The sequence below is a fragment of the Mytilus californianus genome, unplaced genomic scaffold, assembly GCF_021869535.1.
Source record: "Mytilus californianus isolate M0D057914Y unplaced genomic scaffold, xbMytCali1.0.p SCAF_23, whole genome shotgun sequence".
In the NCBI taxonomy this organism is placed as follows: Eukaryota; Metazoa; Mollusca; class Bivalvia; order Mytilida; family Mytilidae; genus Mytilus; species Mytilus californianus.
The window spans coordinates 1,541,085-1,565,069 of NW_026262672.1; positions in this window are offsets into that span (position 1 = coordinate 1,541,085).

Below are 23,985 nucleotides of genomic sequence, written 5' to 3' on the forward strand. Positions count from 1 at the left end.
CACACTGATCTTTTCTGCACATAAAATTATTGAAAGGTTTACATAAATTAGGTTTAATTTCATGTAATTTATTGCCATCTTTTTTACTCTATTCATTTTTCAATATATTAAAAACATATTCTCTAATATTAGATTTAAAATCGGTATATGGTATATCACAGTTGGATAAAGGGTCACCCAGGGCATTCTTTGCCTCAAGGTCTACAGCTGTGTTTCCAAGGATTCCAACATGACTCGGCACCCATAGAAATAATATTTCTTTAAGAAGAATTTTTAAATTCCTCATTACATATAAGATTTTGAGAATTGTTGGGTTTTTAATTTTAGTATTTTGTATAGCTTGTAAGCATGAAAGTGAATCAGAACATATAATAAATTTGGATTTATCTGAAGAAGCAATAAATTTCAAAGCCAAAATTATTGCTTCTGCTTCAGCAGTAAAGATCGATGCATCAGATGGCAAACGGAGAGTTGCAGCTCTGTCCATGAAGACAGCAGCAGATGCAACTCTGTCACCATCTTTTGATCCATCAGTATAGACAGTTGAAAAATCTGAATAATTGGCTTTGATTTCAGCATAGTGTTGCTGAATTAAAAGAGGATTTGTTTTATTTTTATTGTGTTCACGGAGATCAAATATCATTTTTGGTTTGGGAAGTTCCCATGGAGGACATTTGCAAGTTTCAACTTGAGCAATAGATTTTAAATCAAAAGAAGCTAAATGTGATTTTAAACGTATACCTAACGGAGGAATTTTATTTTCATGTTTTGCAAAAATATCTTCATAAATTGGATTAAAAACACAGCTGTAGGCAGGGTTATCTGAGAAGGCTTTTAGTTTGACAGCATATTGAAGTCCAAGCTTCAAACGTCTGTTAGAGAGTGAGTGCTCATCAGCCTCTACATACAGACTCTCAACTGGTGAGGTTTTAAATGCGCCAAGACAGAGACGCAAACCCTGATGATGCACAGCATCGAGAATCTGTATGTAGGACTTCCTTGCAGAGCCATACACTATAGAACCATAATCTAGTTTAGATCTAACTAGAGATCTATATAAATTAAGTAAAATGTTGCGATCAGCACCCCAGTCGGTGCTGCCGACAACTTTTAAAATATCTAATGCTTTTAAACATTTCGATTTTAACATTTTGATATGGGGTAGAAAGGTTAACTTTTTATCGAAAATTAACCCAAGAAATTTGGTTTCATCAACCATTTTAATTTGGTTGCCGTACAAAGTGAGTTCTGGATCAAGATGCAATTTCCTTTTGTTACAAAAATGCATCCCGACCGTTTTTGAAGTGGAAAATTTAAACCCATTTTCCGAAGCCCATTTTTCAATTCTTCCAAGACATAACTGTAGTTGTCTTTCTATGTTATTCATATTTTTGCCTCTATAACATATTAAAAAGTCATCAACATACAATGAACCTTCAATATTACTTTTTAAAACTTCAACAAGGCTGTTGATTTTAAGACTAAATAATGTAACAGATAAAATACTGCCCTGAGGGACACCCATCTCTTGATCATACAGATCAGACATGGTTGAATTTACTCTAACATTAAATTGTCTGTTAGATAGAAAATTCGAAATAAAATTTGGCATATTGCCTTTCAACCCCATATCAAAGAGATCTTTTAAAATACCATACTTCCATGCAGTATCATAGGCTTTTTCTAGATCGAAAAAGACCGACACTACATGTTCATTTTTCGCAAAACCATTACGGACAAATGATTCGAATCGAACAAGATGGTGAAGAGTACTGCGACCTTGGCGGAATCCACACTGGATATTGGCTAAAAGCCCATTGGATTCCAGGAACCAAACAAGGCGATCATTGACCATCCGTTCTAGTGTTTTACAGACACAACTGGTAAGAGCAATTGGCCGATAATTAATAGGATCCGTGTGATCTTTACTTGGTTTTGGAATAGGCACGACGGTTGCAAGCTTCCAGATTGATGGTAAATCACCAGATTCCCAGATGTTATTCATAAGCTGCAAAAGAGCTCCCAGCGAGGAATCTGGCAAGTGTTTTAACAGTTGGTAGTGAATATTATCAGGCCCACAAGCTGTATCATGGGCTTTTGACAGAGATGTTTTAAGTTCTTCAAGAGAAAAGAGTTTATTATAATTTTCACCATTTTTTGATTTGAAGTTTAATTTAATTTTTTCTTTTTGTTTTTTAACTTTTTTAAAATCTTCCCTGTAGTTGTTAGAAGAAGAAGATTTCGCAAAAGTTTCACCAAGCTTGTTGGCAATATCCTTTTCAGATGTTAATAAATCATTGCCATTTTTTAAATGTTTAACTGTGGCTTTAGAATTTTTACCTTTTATCTTTTGTATCATGTTCCATACTTTTGTCATCGGAGTGCGAGATGTTATCTCCGAGACAAATTTCTTCCAAGACGTTCGTCGTGCTTGCCTGCAAGTCCGCCGTGCCTTAGCGCGAAAAACACGGAAATTACTCAAGTTTTCCGTCGTTGGTTGTTGATTGAACCGTCTTTCAGATTTTTTACGGTCACCTATTGCTTGATCACAAGCATCATCAAACCATGGTTTGCTGGGATGTTTCGGATTTGCCGAGGTCTTAGGAATAGTTCTGTCAGCAATTGACGTCAAAACTGTATTAAAAGTTAAAATTGGATCTTGTACAGTCTCAAACATCTTTGACTGAAGTTCCGCTTGACAGAGATTCTCAAACAAGGACCAGTCCGCCTTGTCAAGTTTCCAACGTGGTACTCTCTGTTGGGCAGAAGTAAAAAGATGTTCAAGTACTATTGGAAAGTGATCACTTCCACATAGATCATCATGAACACGCCATGAATAATCCAGAAGAAGAGAGGGATCGCAAATACTGATATCAATAGCAGAATAAGACCCGTTTCCAGGATGAAGATAAGTATTAGATCCATCATTAAAAATGCATAATCCTTCTTGAGAGACAAAGTCCTCAATGATCTTACCTTTGATATTATGAGACTTGCTTCCCCACAAAGGGTTGTGGGCATTGAAGTCGCCCATAAGTATAAATGGTGAGGGTAATTGATCAGTGAGGTTTTTGAGTTTAGCTTTATCTATAATTGAATTGGGTTGAATATATATAGAACATAATGTAATTGTCTTATCTAATGATAAACGAATTGCAACTGCCTGCAGATCCGTGGTGAGTTGGACTGTGCTATGAATGACGTTGTCCTTCACAAAAATGGATGATCCGCCTGCAGCACGTTCATCTACCCTAGAAAATGTGCTATACATGTTGTATCCTTTTAAAGATACATTGTCACTTTCTTTTAAATGAGTTTCTTGAAGACAAAATGCAGAAGGTAAAAATGACTGAACTAGAAGCGTTAACTCGAGAAGATTTATTTTAAGACCTCGGCAATTCCATTGGATGATATTAGTCATGATTTGAAAATAGAAACGCGAATGCTGTCGAGTTTGCCAGCATTCTTATTTCGCTCACCCTGAGATTGTGATCTTTCGGGTGGCGGAACACTTTCGATTTCCATTTCAGTTTCGTCGATAAGTGTTGAAAATCTGTTGTGTGAGGAGAGTCGTCGATCTCCAGGACCACACGCGGCTGCTTTTACTCCGCCTCGACCCCTACCCCGCGACCTCGAATCAGAAGACTTCTGAGAGGATGTATTTACTGGCTTCTTTGGGACATCCTTCTTTTCTGGAGAACGAAGAGGAGACGGGGCCTAGTAGACTTTGTACTGGGTGTAGAAGATAACTTTTTAGATGCAGATGAAGGAAGACTTTTTGAGATGGAAGAATCATCTATGTCACTGGGAAGATCCCAGACAGATTCACCGCCCCAACTGTCTGATTTAACTGCATCTTTTTTATCTGATTTCTTTTTTTCATTTTTTTTAGATAATGACATTGAGCTCTGTAAGGAAGATTGAGTTGACTGAGTACTGGTTTTAGATGGCTTTGATTTTCTTGGAATAATTAATTTATCGGAAGTTTCTAATTGAACAGGCAACATTGTAAAAGTTTCAGCATCAATTGGCCACGTCATGCGAGTTTGTGTATTCTCATGACTGAATGAGCGGCCAACTTTGCTGGCGTACGATGGTTTGTTCGAAACTAGAGGATCACTCGAAACAGAAGCTATCTGTTTAGCTTCTGGGTAACTGATGTTTCTTTCTGTTTTTATTTTAATAATATTTTTTTCTTTCAGGTAAACAGGGCAGTCCCTAGATGATGAAAAATGGGATTCACCACAGTTTACGCATTTTGAAGATTCAGAGCTACAGGTTGTTCCCTCGTGTCCTTCGCCAGAACACTTGAAACATCTCTGCGTACCACGACATTGTTTGGTTCCATGACCAAACTTTTGACAGGTGAAGCATCGAATTGGGTTAGGGATAAATCTGTCAACTCTGATTCCGAAGCAACCTAATGTAATAGATGAGGGAGGAGTTGGAGTTTTAAAGGTCAAAAGATATGTATTTAATTTGGTTATATTTCCATTCTTTTTTATTTGAAATCTAACAACATCAGATACACCTTGGTTTGTTAATTCATCACTAATTTCTTCCACGGTAAGATCACCCAGATATTGACTTCTGTCTCGAATGATTCCTTTGCAACTGTTCAAACTATTGTGAGGAGAGACAGAAACAGAAAAGTCTGTAATTTTTGTCATGGTCAGCAAATTTGTTGATTGACTTTTGTTGGAACATTCAACCAACAAATTCCCTGATCTCAGTTTTGAAACTTTTTTAACTGTACCAGCAATGCTTTGAATTTGTTTATGAATTACAAAAGGGGATATTTTTGAAACTGGTTTTTCATCTGTTCCTTTTATTACAATACATCGGGGCCAACTATCATCTTCCTGACAGGGCGCAGAGTCATCACATTTTCTTTTTTTTGTTGAAGCTAATTGAGAAGTTTGGTTTTTGTTTGCCATATGAAAGGAGAAAGATTCACTATCCTTGTCATCCACCCACCTCGGAGTGCCTACAAGGGCGATGCTGTGTTTCCGTGGCGAGCCGGGGTCAAGCGCTAATGCTGAAAGCAAGCTGCAAGTATAATGCAGCCTGTCCCCAAAATTAGCACCCAAGATCCACTGCGGAAAGCACCAGATGTTCCAAGAATAGTATACTCAAGCAGAGCGTATCCATCAAGCGAAATAGAAAGCGTACCACTTGATTGACCCATGAGCCATCGCCTTCTTCAGTTATCCGAAATATAAATAGCTTAATTTAAATACATGTGTATATAATGAAAATTGTTACAAGAAAGCTTATTGTTGAGGATTAACTGAAGGGCTCGACATGACCAGCCGATTGATCGAACCGGGTCCATCCGACCTCCCGTTTAGATGATATCAGAGCCAAAGCAGCTTATTGAACTATAGTCTCGTCCGTCCGGGTATTTTCTGACCGTAAGGAGTCTGACTACAGCCCTCATCCGCAAGGATCTCGTCAACCACCGACACGGGTAGCAACCCACGGCCAACGGGTTGGAGAGCCTATTTTATTCAAAACATCGGGCAACTCGTACGATGTTCGGATCACTTTAGTCTGGTCTCTACCCTTCGACCTGTCCAGCATGGGTAACCCTACCAGGAGACGAAGCTCCAGCTGGCATAGCTTTTGGGGTCACTGAGACACGCAAGCCCCCCGACCACGGCAAGGATAGCGATCCACCGGGGGGTAATATCTCCGACATACGCCGTTTTTTTTTTCTCACAAGTTTTTCCAGAGTAAGTTTTTAGAGATGTTTCTGATTTATGTCCCGTAACTGTCATTATATGTCTGCTTGGAATATCCGCTTCGTCAAGAAGATGAACAGTTGTTGCTCTGCAAGAATGATTTGTATATAGTTGAGAAAGACTTGCCATTTTGCTAATTTCATTCATGAATTGGCCAAGTCTATTATGACCTAGAGGTACATTGTCATAATACACGCCTTTTTTAGGGTATGATCTTGCTTGTTGAAATAATTTAACACACTTTGGATTCAACCTTCTGATATATTTCACAAAAGACTTTACTGGACATCTTTCGCCATCTGAAAAAGCATGTAAAACATTTAAAAAAAAAAATACTCCAGATTAGAGTGTTCTGCAGCCAAATAAGGTGTTTTTTTATATGATCATAGAGTCTATACAATAATTTCTTTATTGTTTTTGGTATGTTTCCCATGCATATATTTGACATATTTAATGTACATTGTATTTACTAACTGTAAATATCACATTTGTCTATTAATGTACAAATGGCAAAATAATATTAAAATGTGTGCCACTGTGCTTCCAATAACTTGATGAAAAAAAATGAGATACATGTATGTAGGTAAGTTGTCACTGTTGATATTTTTTTAACACACTAACGGTTATTAAGTATGAAATGAATCATGTATATTTGAGTTTTAATCAGGTCAATAAAACTAGTGTGTGGTTCAGATAACTTAATGAAAAAAGGTAGGTTGGTCCATTTGTTTTCTTTTTATTTAAAAGCAATGGTTTAATATAGATTGCATCTCATGCATATAAGTCATGTAAGTATACAAGTTATGTTCAAGCCAAGAAAAATAATGTTTGGATACATTAAGTTAATGCAAAAAACATTAGAATAGTTACAATGTAGGTCAATATATATAGATAAAAGTTACCAGTTATTTCATACATCCGTCCATCTGAGGATAATTCACTGTCTGATTGGTGGTTTTTTGTTTGCTCATCAATACTTTGTAGACATACAACTTTTCATCAGCACCACGCTTAACTGCAAAATGCTTTCTTGTAAGATTGGACAGGTTTTCCCTCCCTCTAAGACGAAAGTGCAGCATGATGTCAACAAATACCTAAAACATAGAAGAAATTTTATAATTCATTGTCATTTTAATTGAAATGGACAGTGCATTGTATGTACACAAAAGGATACTCAAGACACACAAAGTTTTCATTATTGTATACCCCTTTTCTCAATGAACACACGATAAATATTTTATTGCCGACAACTTTTAAAATATCTAATGCTTTTAAACATTTCGATGTTAACATTTTGATATGGGGTAGAAAGGTTAACTTTTTATCGAAAATTAACCCAAGAAATTTGGTTTCATCAACCATTTTAATTGGGTTGCCGTACAAAGTGAGTTCTGGATCAAGATGCAATTTCCTTTTGTTACAAAAATGCATCCCGACCGTTTTTGAAGTGGAAAATTTAAACCCATTTTCCGAGGCCCATTTTTCAATTCGTCCAAGACATAACTGTAATTGTCTTTCTATGTTATTCATATTTTTGCCTCTATAACATATCAAAAAGTCATCAACATACAATGAACCTTCAATATTACTTTTTAAAACTTCAACAAGGCTGTTGATTTTAAGACTAAATAATGTAACAGATAAAATACTGCCCTGAGGGACACCCATCTCTTGATCATACAGATCAGACATGGTTGAATTTACTCTAACATTAAATTGTCTGTTAGATAGAAAATTCGAAATAAAATTTGGCATATTGCCTTTCAACCCCATATCAAAGAGATCTTTTAAAATACCATACTTCCATGCAGTATCATAGGCTTTTTCTAGATCGAAAAAGACCGACACTACATGTTCATTTTCGCAAAACCATTACGGACAAATGATTCGAATCGAACAAGATGGTGAAGAGTACTGCGACCTTGGCGGAATCCACACTGGATATTGGCTAAAAGCCCATTGGATTCCAGGAACCAAACAAGGCGATCATTGACCATCCGTTCTAGTGTTTTACAGACACAACTGGTAAGAGCAATTGGCCGATAATTAATAGGATCCGTGTGATCCTTACTTGGTTTTGGAATAGGCACGACGGTTGCAAGCTTCCAGATTGATGGTAAATCACCAGATTCCCAGATGTTATTCATAAGCTGCAAAAGAGCTTCCAGCGAGGAATCTGGCAAGTGTTTTAACAGTTGGTAGTGAATATTATCAGGCCCACAAGCTGTATCATGGGCTTTTGACAGAGATGTTTTAAGTTCTTCAAGAGAAAAGAGTTTATTATAATTTTCACCATTTTTTTATTTAAAGTTTAATTTAATTTTTTCTTTTTGTTTTTTAACTTTTTTAAAATCTCCCCTGTAGTTGTTAGAAGAAGAAGATTTCGCAAAAGTTTCACCAAGCTTGTTGGCAATATCCTTTTCAGATGTTAATAAATCATTGCCATTTTTTAAATGTTTAACTGTGGCTTTAGAATTTTTACCTTTTATCTTTTGTATCATGTTCCATACTTTTGTCATCGGAGTTCGAGATGTTATCTCCGAGACAAATTTCTTCCAAGACGTTCGTCGTGCTTGCCTGCAAGTCCGCCGTGCCTTAGCGCGAAAAACACGGAAATTACTCGTTTTCCGTCGTTGGTTGTTGATTGAACCGTCTTTCAGATTTTTTACGGTCACCTATTGCTTGATCACAAGCATCATCAAACCATGGTTTGCTGGGATGTTTCGGATTTGCCGAGGTCTTAGGAATAGTTCTGTCAGCAATTGACGTTAAAACTGTATTAAAAGTTAAAATTGGATCTTGTACAGTCTCAAACATCTTTGACTGAAGTTCCGCTTGACAGAGATTCTCAAACAAGGACCAGTCCGCTTGTCAAGTTTCCAACGTGGTACTCTCTGTTGGGCAGAAGTAAAAAGATGTTCAAGTACTATTGGAAAGTGATCACTTCCACATAGATCATCATGAACACGCCATGAATAATCCAGAAGAAGAGAGGGATCGCAAATAGTGATATCAATAGCAGAATAAGACCCGTTTCCAGGATGAAGATAAGTATTAGATCCATCATTAAAAATGCATAATCCTTCTTGAGAGACAAAGTCCTCAATGATCTTACCTTAGATATTATGAGACTTGCTTCCCCACAAGGGGTTGTGTGCATTGAAGTCGCCCATAAGTATAAATGGTGAGGGTAATTGATCAGTGAGGTTTTTGAGTTTAGCTTTATCGATAATTGAATTGGGTGGAATATATATAGAACATAATGTAATTGTTTTATCTAATGATAAACGAATTGCAACTGCCTGCAGATCCGTGGTGAGTTGGACTGTGCTATGAATGACGTTGTCCTTCACAAAAATGGATGATCCGCCTGCAGCAAGTTCATCTACCTTAGAAAATGTGCTATACATGTTGTATCCTTTTAAAGATACATTGTCACTTTCTTTTAAATGAGTTTCTTGAAGACAAAATGCAGTAGGAATAAAAGACTGAACTAGAAGCGTTAACTCGAGAAGATTTATTTTAAGACCTCGGCAATTCCATTGGATGATATTAGTCATGATTTGTCAATAGACGGGCGAATGCTATCGAGTTTGCCAGCATTCTTATTTCGCTCACCCTGAGATTGTAATCTTTCGGGTGGCGGGACACTTTCGATTTCCATTTCTGATTCGTCGTTAAATGTTGAAAATCTGTTGTGTGAGGAGAGTCGTCGATCTCCAGGACCATGCGCAGCTGGTTTTACTCCGCCTCGACCCCTACCCCGCGACCTTGAATCAGAAGACTTCTGAGAGGATGTATTTGCTGGCTTCTTTGGGACATCCCTCTGTTCCGGAGAACGAAGAGGAGACGGGGCTTTAGAATACTTTGTACTAGATGCAGAAGATAAACTAGTTTTATTAGATGCAGATGAAGGAGGACTATTGGAGATGGAAGAATCATCTATGTCACTGGGAAGATCCCAGACAGATTCACCGCCCCAACTGTCTGATTTAACTGCATCTCTTTTATTTGATTTCTTTTTTTCATTTTTTTTAGATGATGACATTGAGCTCTGTAAGGAAGATTGAGTTGACTGAGTACTGGTTTTAGAAGGTGTTGGTTTTCTTGGAATTAATATTTTATCGTTAGGTTCTGTTTCAACAGGCAGCATTGTAAATGTCTCAGCATCAATTGGCCAGGTCATGCGAGTTTGTGTATGCTCGTGACTGAATGAGCGGACAACTTTGCTGGCGTACGATGGTCTGTTCGAAACAAGGAGATCCTTCGAAACAGAAGCTATCTGTTTAGCTTCTGGGTAACTGATGTTTCTTTCTGTTTTAATTTTGATAATATTTTTTTTCTTTAAGGTAAACAGGGCAGTCCCTAGATGATGAAAAATGGGATTCACCACAGTTTACGCATTTAGAAGATTCAGAGCTACAGGTTGTTCCCTCGTGTTCTTCGTCAGAACACTTGAAGCATCTCTGCGTACCACGACATTGTTTGCTTCCATGACCAAACTTTTGACAAGTGAAGCATCGAATTGGGTTAGGGATAAACCTGTCAACTCTGATTCCGAAGCAACCTAAAGTAATAGATGGAGGAGGAGTTGGAGTTCTAAATGTCAAAAGATATGTATTTAATTTGATTATATTTCCATTCTTTTTTATTTGAAATCTAACAACATCAGTTACACCTTGGCTTGAAAGTTCCTCACAGATTTCTTCCACGGTAAGGTCACCAAGGTATTGACTTCTGTCTCGAATGATCCCCTTACAGCTGTTCAAACTGTTGTGAGGAGAGGCAGAAACAGGAAAGTTTGTAATTGTTGTCAGTGTAAGCAAATTTGTTGATTGACTTTTGTTGGAACATTCAACCAACAAATTGCCTGATCTCATTTTTGAAACTTTTTACAGTACCAGCAACGCTTTGAATTTGTTTGTGAATCACAAAGGGAGATATTTTGGAAATTGGTTTTTCATCTGTTCCTTTTATTACAATAAATCTGGGCCAACTGTCATCTTCCTGACAGGGCACTGAATCATCACATTTTCTTTTTTTATGTATTAAAGCTGATTTAGAGGGTTGGTTTTGTTGTGCCATAGGAAATGAGAAAGATTCACCATTCTTGTCATCCACCCACCTCAGAGTGCCTACAAGGGCGATGCTGTGTTTCCGTGGCGAGCCGGGGTCAAGTGCTAATGCTGAAAACGAGCTCCAAGTATAACATGTATAACGTAGCTGATCCCCAAAATTAGCACCCAAGATCCACTGCGGAAAGCACCATATGTTCCAAGAATGGTATACTCAAGCAGAGCGTATCCATCAAGCGAAATAGAAAGCGTACCACTTGATTGACCCATGAGCCATCGCCTTCTTCAGTTATCCGAAATATAAATAGCTTTATTTAAAACACATGTGTATATCATGAAAATTGTTACAAGAAAGCTTATTGTTGAGGATTAACTGAAGGGCTCGACATGACCAGCCGATTGATCGAACCGAGTCCATCCGACCTCCCGTTTAGATGATATTGGAGCCAAAGCAGCTTATTGAACTATAGTCTTGCCCGTCCGGGTATTTTCTGACCGTAAGGAGTCTGGCTACAGCCCTCATCCGCAAGGATCTCGTCAACCACCGACACGGGTAGCAACCCACGGCCAACGGGTTGGAGAGCCTATTTTATTCAAAACATCGGGCAACTCGTACGATGTTCGGATCACTTTAGTCTGGTCTCTACCCTTCGACCTGTCCAGCATGGGTAACCCTACCAGGAGACGAAGCTCCAACTGGCATAGCTCTTGGGGTCACTGAGACACGCAAGCCCCCCGACCACGGCAAGGATAGCGATCCACCGGGGGGTTGTGCATATTGAAAGCTCTAGGATTAATATGTAAAAATTTAACGGAACCTTACTTCAAAAATTAAGGCTGTGAAGTTAAAAATGCTTTACGGATGGGTAGTATTACCAACAGAGTTATTGAATTTTTAACTATTTGTATTGATAATCTACAACTTGTTTTTGAAAATGGTATTAAATTGTTACTATTCTGATATAAGCGAGGATGACACTATCCTTGGTAAGTGATTTAAATAAAGTGGAGGATAGTTGAACAGTTTGATATAGATGATTATTTTTCCACGCATTCAGAGGGTGACAGTATGGAAGTGGTAGATTAAAATAACAAAGACGACAATTGAGTTGAATCGATAACTGCAAATGATTCAATTAGTTCAGGAATTGAAGACAACCTAGAAGAAAATGATGGTATTATCATCAGAAGTGATGAGGAGGAAAATAACGAAACCCGAATGGAACAATAAAACAGCAAACTCTCATACATGTTTGTTTGATGTGTTTGAGCTTTTGATTTTGCCATTTGATTAGGGACTTTCCGTTTTGAATTTTCCTCGGAGTTCAGTATATTTGTGATTTTACTTTCCACTACGACTTATTGAGACAAATTCAAGTCCCTACAATTATTATCTTTATCTAAAAGGTCTGTGACAAGTGATGTTACTCTGGTGTACAAAAATCTTAATCGGGCTCAGTGGAAAAGAGGACAGGTTCAAATGTGCCCAATTTGATGGATTCTGATTGTTGTTTGCTAAACGTTCAGTGGCAACTGTTTTAAGCATTTCAGGACAAGAACAAATAAACAATAAATACAATAGGCAGGTCCTGCATAGAGGCCGTCTGCGATGAAGGTCGGAGAAATTTGGTATCCCACTGGAAAATCAGGGTATATTAAATTAAGACATTGATTGATTGTTGGTTGCTTAACGTCCAGTGGCAAATATATCATGCATGTTCAGGACGAGAACAAATTCACAATAAATACAATAGGTAGGTCCGGTAATAGAGGTCAACTGGGTTGAAGGCGGGAAAATTTGGACTGCCACGGGAAAATGAGGGTATATTGGACAGGGACAGAAATTTAGCCTTGCAACAGGCCACCTACGGACCCCTCAAAGAGTTGTAGCAAGGGTTCTTAACGTGCAGAGAGCGTGACACTCTCTACACGAGGCATCGGATTTAACGTCCCCATTCTAATGTTGCCTTCCAACACATACGGACCCTCGAATTGGATGGTTTGTATGTGGTTCATAATTCTGACAACAGGATATAGTGATGAAATCGAAAATAAATGATGATCATGAGAAAGTGTGGAAAAGCTCTAAATGTTGGATTAGTTAAAATAATATTAAGAGCATTTATACAATCAGGTCAAACCAGATGGTTTCTACTTTGAAAACGATATAATCGGAGAAACATTTCCCCCGACCATTAATATGTTTCCAATCAATAACATGCGGGTCAAAGGGTCTTTTGCCGTGTGTAGAACTTTTTTGTGAGAACAGAATTCTCAAATGTTGGAGCCGTCCGTTTGCACTCGAATGATTGATCTTCTTTGTCATTATGTCCAGAGGCTGCTTTTCAGCAAAAACAGTCTACGCAAAAAAATACTTGTCGCTAATGTAAATGGTGGAATAAAGATTATTGTCACACTGTTGCTGGAATCAGATTTGAATCCTATTCTTCTTCTGAACATTTGTCAGAGGATTTCAAGGCTAGCTTAATTCTTACACATTTACTCATATACTTCTTCACTCAAATGTTTTCCAATTAGGTTATTTTTGTTTTACTTTTATATCTTTTTGGATTACTTCTATCGTGGTATGAGAGAAAATGAATTTCAAACAGGTTTGTATGTACATTGTAGATGTCTTTCTAATTGTTTATCATTGCAGTGTTGCTGTTTATTTTAAGCTCACCTAATTGGCTTAGGGTCATCATGACCGATGCTAGTTAGTATAAGCATCACATTTGGAGTTGCGTAATGATCTAATTTAGAAGACATATTTGTAAAAGCAAATTTGCTTGTTTCTGGATTCTTAATATTTATTTCAATTGCATCATATCGTTTTGTGATGATTATGTTTAAACTAAATGAACCAAAAGTAGGACAATGTGAAGAAAGAATTTAATCGTAAAGATACCATATAGTTATTAATTTTGAATCTTTTTTTAAAATTAAAATCGAGATTTGTCGGTAAATTATATTGAAAGCATCCCAACTAAATGTTCTTAAGATGGCTTAGCTGAATCTGTTGTACTTGACTTAAAAGGAACTTTATTATCAAGAACCTCAAACATGACACTAATATCAGCATCTGATGGGAAGAACATGCTGAATCTATATTGGTCTCTTCGACACCCATTTCTCGAAAGGCCAGCGATGTTACTGTTATTACTTTCTCTTTTTAGAGAAACCAAATGTACTACCGTGGTGTTCCAGTGTGTATAAAACAAGCCTTGCTTCAAGTTAAAGAAAAGATTCAAACAAAATCTCGACCTTGCTTGTCGGTCATAACATCTAATCATATGACGTACCTATACTGAGAAATTTATTGAAAGAGTTAAATCTCCTGAGTTCTTTAAAAAAAATAAAAACGAAAGTGTTTGTGGAAATTCCTTCTTCAATGCAAGTTTAAGTGGGCGTTGGTCCAACTGGTAATGTTACCTTTTTTTGTTTCTGAATTTTGGGGTGGAAGAGTTTCCGACAAAGAAATCACTAAACATAGTGGCTTACTTGATTTACTTCCGCCAGGAGACAATCTTATGGCAGACAGAGGATTTGAGATTACTGACATTCTGTAATAATTACCCTGATGCCACCAAAAATATTTAATACTCATATTTCCATTGGATGCCAAAACTGTATGTTCAGTTCGTTTGATTTATCTATGACTTGGTGGTGCATTGAGTAGGCTTTCACGCTTCTAATGTTTAAATTTAGTGGTACGTGAGGGTAACCAATACCATAAGGTAATCTATAAAGGAACCTGACGTGACAAAATGATAAAATAATATAAAGGAGCCTGCGTCAATTATGACAGATTAACTCTGCCCTAGGTGAACGACTGCTGATGGATTTACTGATTTTTGTACATCTATAAATTAAACTAATGGCAGTTACATAAAAAAACAAGCATTTTGTGAGTATTGCATGGAAATACATAGTCCCCTACCAGTTAAAAAAATATTGTATTGGAACAAAATTCTAACTTGATCTATAACTTTTATGGTGTAAATTAAATAACAAATATCAAGTCAATATCTTCCAGCATGACGATTGATTGATTGATTGTTGGTTGCTTAACGTCCAGTGGCAAATATTTCATGCATATTCAGGACGAGAACAAATTCACAATAAATACAATAGGTAGGTTCTGTAATAGGGGCGTCTGCGATTAAGGTCGGAGAAATTTAGACTGCCACGGGAAATGAGGGTATATTGGATAGGGACAGAAATTTAGCTTTGCAACAGGTCACCTACGGACCCCTCAAAGAGTTGTTGCAAGGGTTCTTAACGTGCAAAGAGCGTGGCACTCTCTTTACTCGAGGCATCGGATTTAACGTCCCCATTCTGACCGGACGTGGCTGCAAATTTGTACATCCCGCACAGTCAAACGGACGCCCCACTTTAGCAAGGGTTTTACTGCCGGTCGTAGGAAGACCAATGGTGACCATACTTCTATTCCCCAGTCACCCTTGGGGGTTCCAGCATGACGAAGAAAAGTGTTAAAGACTGATTACTTAAGTGATTTTTTTCTAAGTCTAAGGACCATAACTCTGCAGAAAATCATCAGACCGGAACAAAATTGGAACTTGATCTGTAACTTGTGATGATAAAACAATATACCAATTATCAAATCAATTGGTTAAAGATCGTTAAAATTTAATAATTTTTCAATTTACAAGTTCCTAAACTGTGAAATGAAAATATGAAATAGAAAGAATATATTTAATGATCTTTCTCTTGTATCTTATATATTCAAACTATTGTCAACAAATAATTTGTGATTTTGTTGTCTTGTGACTTTCTGTCCGGTTACCAAATTAATTAACGTACACAGGTAACTTTAAATATAATAATTTTGTTGTTTGTACAGAAATATGTTTTCACATAATTTTTACAAATTCAATTTGTTGTACATAGTATGAGAACTGGAGAGAAATTTATCGTTATATTAAATACCAAATCTCTTACTTATCGTATAAGCTTGCAGGTTAATAAACCCCTCAGTTAGTTTTATCTCATATTTGACGTGCTTGCTAAATAACAGGCAATATTCATTTGCAAACAAATTTGGTCGTTGTTAAGCTTATTATCTATGCTTTCGTCTAACTAACAAAACATGTCTTTAGTCTATTCTTAAAATATTTATTGAAAAACTATCCTCTCAAGCTGACTATGCGGTATGGACTTTGCTCATTGTTGAAGGCCGTACGGTTGTTAATTTCTGTGTCATTTGGTCTCTTGTAGAGAGTTGTCTCATTATTGGCAATCATACCACATCTTTTTTTTTAAAAGACATATAGTCTATTCTCAAAATGTTGATTGAAAAACAATGCACTATAAATGACATGTTTTATAACTCAAATGGAGGGTATCCTAACACAATGTTGACCGCTGTACCCCTATTTTTGACATTTTTACCTACTATGTCTGTTTGTTTTGATCACACATCGTTGTCAATATAATGGAATGTTATGCGACTGTCATACAAGTGAGAGGTTTTAGCTAGTTATACAACCAGGTTAAATCCACCATTTTCTACATTAGAAAATGCCTGTACCAAGTCAGGAATGTGACAGTTGTTATCCATTCGTTTGATGTGTTTGAACTTTTGATTTTGCAATTTGATTAGGGACTTTCCATTTAGAATTCTCCTCGGAGTTCAGTATTTTTGTGATTTTACTTTTTACTCAGAAGTGAATACAATAATTTGTGTTTTTACTCGTTATTGATATTTTAGAATACTTTTAATTTCTGACTAATAAAAGCAATCTTTGAGTGATGTGTTTGAAACTGCCGGAATGAAGGTCGGGAAAAATTTGAACGGTCATGGAAAAATGGGAATAATGGATAGGGACAGAAAGTTAGCCTTGCAACAGGCCAACTGAAAGAGTTGTTGCAAGGGTGGTGGAGGGTGGTGGTGGTGGGCTGTGTTTAAAAATTACATGTGCAATTAAATTTTTGGCAATTTTGCCGAAAATATTAAGATGACTTAATTTAAATAAAAATTACTTCTACAAGGAAAATAATTATTTAAGTGAATAAATATAAATTGCCTCAACCAATGGACATTTTAATCATTAAGCTATCAGAACATTTGAATTTATTATGCTTACAATGCCATTTCTTATGTACATTTGTTGAAATACAATATGTCTATTTACTACATATTTATTTACTTTCAAGAATAACCAGCAACATGAATAATCTAATGAAGATAAAGTCGAATATAGGAAATGTGCCGTATACAACCCCCTCAAGGTCATAGGGATGAAAGTGTCACCGTCGAAAAAAATACAAAAAAGAGGGAAAGGATAAGTTATGGACCATCTTGGGGCTTGCTGATGTTTCATCATCAGTCGAAGCTAAATATAAAGTGGATGATAAAGAAAAACCTGTCTCAATAAAGATTCTACAGAGATGACACCATCATTACGAACAGTGCCACATAAATGTCACTGACAGAAGGCATTGGCGACATTCCTGAGAACATTAAAGTCGACGCCATGAAACACATTCCAGAAGAGATCACAGCACCATGTAAACCATTAGTTGAGCCTCTACATTCTAAATGTGTAAAGAATCAAGGGGAGAAAAAATGAGATTCAAAAAGGGGGGATAACAGCTTATGCTCGGAAAGACAATAAAGTGATTTTTTCTTGTCCTCTGCGGACGATCCAACATTAGACAACCTACAGGTACATCGTAGACAGAAAGATGGTACCCAGAAAATGGTTGCCAGTCCATCTGTTGTACAAAGTTCAAATGTCAAAATGAATGGTGTGGATAAAGCCGATCAAACTAGGACGGAATATCCAACATATCGAATGTGTAAAAGGTGGTGGACATACATTTTCTATTTTCTTCTGGACCTCTCAAACTGTTTTATATTTATGGAAGTCTCCAAAACATCATTTGAAGACAAATACTGGAAAGAGCAAAGCAACTCCGAGGAAATTTCAGGAGGCAACAGAAAAAGACAACGCTTATCAAACATTGATCCTCAGGAAGTTAAACATTGGCCTTATGAAAATGACAAAAGGGGGCGTTGCAAACAATGTTTTGCTAACAAAGTGAGGAAAGATGTTAAAATTAAATGTAGTGGATGTGATGTCTTTCTTTGTCTGAGCTGTTTTAGAGAATTTCACAAGAAATAATGGATTATTAACGGTTTGAACCACTGTTTACTAAATAAAGAAATGGTTGTACCAAGTCAGGAATATGACACATTTGAGCTTTTGATTTTGCTCTTTAATAAAGAAATTTCCGTTTTGAATTTCCCTTAGAGCTCGTTAAATTCGTTATATAAATTTTAAAGAATACAATTCTATGCAATGCAATGTCAAAAAGTAAAGTTAGAAATTGTTTTTGCGGTCTCTAAAAACACCGCAAAGGACCTCCCTTGAGCAGAAAGCCGTTTGTTAAGTGCACAAAGGACCTGAAATTGTTTATAAAATGAGGGAAAAGTTATTTCTTACGAAAAAAAAATTATTTTAAGTTCTTGAGTTAGATTGGTATTAAAGTTGTATTTAATCGTGTTCCGAATCGGTACGGATATGCATAAGATTACGGCCCTTTTCAATAAGATTTTATAATACATATATGTATATTTTGAAAAATATTGAGAAAACATAAACATATAAATATTATATAGACTGGACATTAAACCGAAAATAAATAACGCTATCATTGTTTGTCAAGATTTCAACTCAACAATTAAAATGTAATGTATAATGAGAACTTGACTGCGCTTATGGTGAATGAACTAGCGTTATAAATTCTTTAAACTTAATTATCAGCGTTAAAATGCAGTCCTTAAAACAATAACATTGTTTAAAAAATAATTGTATGTATATTGTATGTATTTATTTTATACAGTAAAAAAAAACAAAAAAAAAACTTCAGACGTATGCAAAATATACAGGTTTTCTATATATAGATCTCACACGCGGCGATCAAAGACATCGTCTATTGAAGTTTAGTAAATGAGAAATATAAATTGATTGATTGATTGTTGGTTGCTTAACGTCCAGTGGCAAATATGTCATGCATATTCAGGACGAGAACAAATTAACAATAAATACAATAGGTAGGTTCTGTAATAGGGGCGTCCGGGGTTAAGGTCGGCGAAATTTAGACTGCCACGGGAAATGAGGGAATATTGGATAGGGACAGAAATTTAGCCTTGCAACAGGTCACCTACGGACCCCTCATAGAGTTGTTGCAAGGGTTCTTAACGTGCAAAGAGAAATATAAACCATTTTACTAAAAAGTTTATAAGAAAATATAAAATGAGAGTTCTTCATTGAAACATTCAAAGCTATATAAATTCAACATGATTCACTCTCAATACAAGTCTATCTAGACACCAACAGGATAAATACCTTTCAAGTTTGTTTAAAATTATATTTACTTTCAAAGTAATGTATTAATCTTAAATTATATATATTTTATTTTCATCAGCATTGCTAAGGAAATTGAGAACTTATTCTTATATTTTTCATTAATTATCTAAATATATGATAAATCATATTAACAAGCTACTTAGCGCATAGATGATTCATTATACACTTAAAAGTATTTATTTCTTTTCATTTTATTAATAGTTAACCATTTGAAAAAAAATACTTGCTATTGCCAGTATTTCTTTTCAAATGTTTGAAGTTTAAATTTTGATATTGCGAATGGTAAAATTTTGAGATACCGAAGGTTAAACGTCTAGCCAAGACGCCTGGGCAATGTCACCAGCCAATGTTAGCTGCAGTGAGGACAAAACCAAAAGTCTAAATGTTTTGTAAAATCATACATATTTATTTCTCTATCTTATTAAATCACAATATTAATTGGAAATATAAAGTAAGACTTTTTTGTTATAATGCAATTATTCTTACATCGCTAAAATATATTACCATACGGATGAAAACAAACAGATGATGATATACGAGACATAAAATAAACAGCAAACCATCGGAATCCTTACAAAATTTTCGTAGTTTTGGTTAGGGGTCCATCTTAGAAAATATTACAACAATAAAATATTAAGACATTAATAATTGACATTTATTTCATTTATATTATTTTATAACTATTTAAAAATTCTCCTACATGAGCTATCACATAACCCGGATATAGAGTCGGTTCCGAACCGATACCGGTGATAACACCAAATAGCACATTATTAAAATCGCAATTTTTATTGCAATTAGTTTTTTTATACATTTTTCTTCAGGACCTTTAATATTTTTATGCTTTATAGGGGATTTCAGGTCCTTTGTGCAAAGGATGGTCTTTGTGGTGTTTTTAAAGGCCCGAGTATAGGCATCATTGTACAACTTGTAGTACTACACACGACAAAATTATTTTCCATTCACCCGCGTGACGTTCAGGTTTGACCCACTTGTCTGCGAAAAATTCATTACACAACTATAAAATGTATCAAACAAATACTGTATTTGCCAATCACATGTGTTTATCGTATATCTTAAAATATAATAATAAATACTAGAGCTGATTCAATGATATACAACTAATGTCAATATGGACTTTGTTTAGGAAAGGGGATAATGGCAGAGTCTTGACTGCTGGTATGAATATTACTTGGTATCAAGTCTGGTTTGTTTTGCTTAAAAAGCTGGGTGAACTCCATTATTTTCTTCAAAGTGAAATGTCTGTACCTTGTAAGAAATATGACAGTTGTTTTGCAATTGTTTGATGTGCTTAGCGTTTGATTTTACCTTTTGACGAGGGATATTCCGTTTAAAATCTTGTCAATTTGCAAGACGTCACACAGGTAAATTTAAAATAATTTTGTCGTCGGCAGTACGAAAGTTTTTTGTAAATGCAAATGGTTGAATGTCATATCAGCATTTCAGACAATGAATATTCATGATGGAGTAATATTTTGAATAAAGGAAAGATTTCAGTGGTCTGTTTTAATATATCATATATATCTATGTATAACTGTTCCTGAATCTACCCCGTAATTGAAAAGTCCGAATTTTCGCAGGGACGTTAAGGGCGATTCAAGAAATATCCCATTTTTATACACAGGAAAAATCATATTGAACTCAAAGTTAGTTTTCTTTGCTTAAAGGTTAAAATTCACGTCAAAAGCGTAAACAGGGGGAAAAGGGTCTATTCTGAATCACATTCCAAACTTTTATTTATAGAAAAATATAAATACACTAGTGTCTTGTGACTTCAAACTGAAAGTAAGGACATTTCCTAAAAAAGTCAAAAGGGCAGGTGCAAGATGAAATCCGATCGCCCTGGTTTTTGGCTCCCTGTAATCAGGATAACTTATTTTACTGGAAAAGTGCTGTGCCTAGTTTTTAATAGAGGTGTTGTAAATAAAAAACAATAAAACGTGGAGAATTTTTTCGATTTATTGACTTTTTGGCACTTCGGGTTGTGAAATATCTTTTACACGAACGCTATATAACTAGGCACAGCACTTTTTGAAAAATTTGAAATGTGGCCTTTCTACCAATACCAGAATCAAGTGGGTTGGTATAGCTCTTGCACCTGCCCTTTTCAATTAATTTAGCATGAAGTAGCATTATCGCCTTGAAATGCGAGAGAAAAACGTTTGAATGACCCGGGAGTAGTCGGATCGGCTGACGGAAAAACTCAGTGTATTTTTTGTACTCACCGTGAAGCGTTTCATATAATAATAACGTCATGTTGGAGCGAATAAACAAATATTCTCTTATTGCTTGCTTAATTTATTAAAGCTTCCTATTTAGTATTGTTTTTTTTCAGGGAATTTTCATTGTGACAGGCTGGACTTTCATAAAATAGAATATTTACATCTTCTTGCATTCCGCTTCTTGTGTATATCACCGCAAATGGCTGAAATGGCAGAGGCGGATTCATGTGGGCTCTGATCCCTTGTGTATCAACCAATTTATGGTTAATGTATACACTTCTTATATGTCCATAACTTCGATTAGTGTTGGGACACGCAGCCCCCCTTTTTTTGTCAAAATCCGGAATCCGCATCTGGGTTCATAGTGCAGTTCTCATTTTTGCAAATGCAAGTTCATTGTATAATTAATAGTATACTATAAAGTCTCTTCTAGTGCTTGCATATTGGGAACCATTAAAATTTTAATGAAAAAAGTTGCATTTTCATACAGAACTTTATACCAAAATTCATGATTTTTTTGTTTGCTTTTTGTCATTGACACTGTTTAAATCATAAATATTAACTCCTACCTGAATATAAATATTCACATTTTACTAGTTGAATATCTCCTGTATCTCAAGTGTGACTGGTATCAATTTGTAAATCATGATTGGGAGGTCTTTTTGAATTTTATTCTGGTGGGGTAGGGTAATTTTTTTGCCTATGAATGAATATGAATTTTCACCAGTTACCAGGCCAGTATTTTGTATGGCTTGCTTTTTTTATACAAAAAAGCTACGGCATTGAGTACCCCATACTTCAAAAAAATGTACCTTGAGCTCTCATTATTTATGCTTACACTATATCATAAAGCGATAACCAGTTCGACAAATATCGGATGCATATATATACACGACTAATTTTAATCGCATCTGTATAAAAAACCCACTTCCAATTAGTTTCAGATACATGTACATGTACCTATGATTCAATCAACAACCTTGTCATATATATTATCTCAATTTCTCAACCTTATAGTTTACATTTAATTTTATACCATCAAGTTGGAAATAGTGACCTATTTTTTTCTGCTGCTCATTTCATATTAAATCCCTGCCTACCAGTGTTCACCAATACAAATGGACAGCCAAAAGTGCTTACATGACATTCAGCACAATCAATCAATTGTTTTTTCATTATCAAGTGCCATAATATTTTAAGGTTGAAGACATCTCAAACATGTCAAAATCAGAAAACTTATTTCCCATCACCTGCTGAGATTGGAGGCAACTGAACATGCTGAATGGTATTTCTTTTCTGTCAGAATAAAAGAAATTCTATGTACCATATATAATATAAATACACAGAAATGACTAACTCAATCACAATTAATACATATATACACAATCCAAAAGTTTCAGGAAGTGTCAGGTGAATTAATCATGACATAGCAGACAGGACAAACTATGTCAGCATGGAAATTAAAATGATATGTAAATGCTTATAAAACTACTGCCTACAAATATCATTGACAAGGGTACAATCAGTGGTTAATATTTACCTGAACCAATCACAAGAGTAAAAAAATTACTTAAGTGTAAATCAAAACTTCATTGGCAATTATACCAGATCATCTTTTTTTATATCAAATTCTAGCTGTAATACAAAAATATGTGTGCAATTTCAAACTGAGAACAAAGCAATTTCTGTCTGTTTTGGGGATGCTGTCTCATTGCCATACATGTATACCCAACATCTTTTGCTAAACATGCTAGATATAAGAATCTCTAAAACTGTGAAAATATTCCATCACAAGTTTCCAAGTTTATATATCCTTCAAAAAGAGTCAGAAATTTTTTGAGTAAATTTATTCCCAAGATAATTTTAATTATTGAACAATGTAAGGACAATTAAAAATGCGAGATTAATTATTGCAGTTTCAGAAAATCCTGGATACAAATAATACCATCATTTAAATAAATTTATATTTTTTTTGCCAAACGTATACAATTGTATCATAGTATAACCTATTTTAATTTAGACAAGAAATGAAAAAAAATTCTGATTTCTAAGTATAGACAAATATATAAGTAAAGATAATATTTTTGTTCAAACATTCTGTGGCTGTTACAGAGGTCTTGCTCAGTATTGAAGGCCAACATCAATATGACTAAGTCAATTTAAGATGAACAACAACTGCAATTAAAACACTTTTTTATGCTTTTGAACTTTTTGTATACCTTTATTCTGTGTTAACTGTTATGAAATGAAATGAAATTGAAATATAAATCATGATATAATATGATCTTCTTGTTCTCTGGTTATGCTGGTGGACAATATATAATATGACTATTTGTTCTCTGATGAAGAGTTGTTAATTTATTGGCAATCATATGTCATATTCTTAGTTTTATAATTACATGTATCTCCATTAGTGGTGCATCAGTGAATTGTATGCCTACATGTATATGATAGTATATCTAGGTAGGATTAATGTTTAAATCAATTGCTATTTTTTCCCCGTAGTTGCCATAAAAATAACAAAACA